The sequence below is a fragment of the Siniperca chuatsi genome, linkage group LG22, assembly GCF_020085105.1.
Source record: "Siniperca chuatsi isolate FFG_IHB_CAS linkage group LG22, ASM2008510v1, whole genome shotgun sequence".
NCBI classification, from domain to species: domain Eukaryota; kingdom Metazoa; phylum Chordata; class Actinopteri; order Centrarchiformes; family Sinipercidae; genus Siniperca; species Siniperca chuatsi.
Genome location: NC_058063.1, coordinates 15027286 through 15027487, shown reverse-complemented (window position 1 = coordinate 15027487; position 202 = coordinate 15027286).

The window sequence follows — 202 nt, the reverse complement described above, 5'->3', positions numbered from 1 at the left end:
AATTTCCATGAAGTCATGTGGTTGTTAGTTCACGTGTATGTGACGTAATGTAGCCTATTTATCTGACTGAAGTTTCAGTTTCTGTATATTGCTGAATAAACAATACTGCACACAGTCCTCTGCACAGGCTTAGCTGCAACATGTGTATCCAAGTCAACGTAATTCTACCCCGAGGAGACGAAAAGATTTTGGAGGTGTGCAA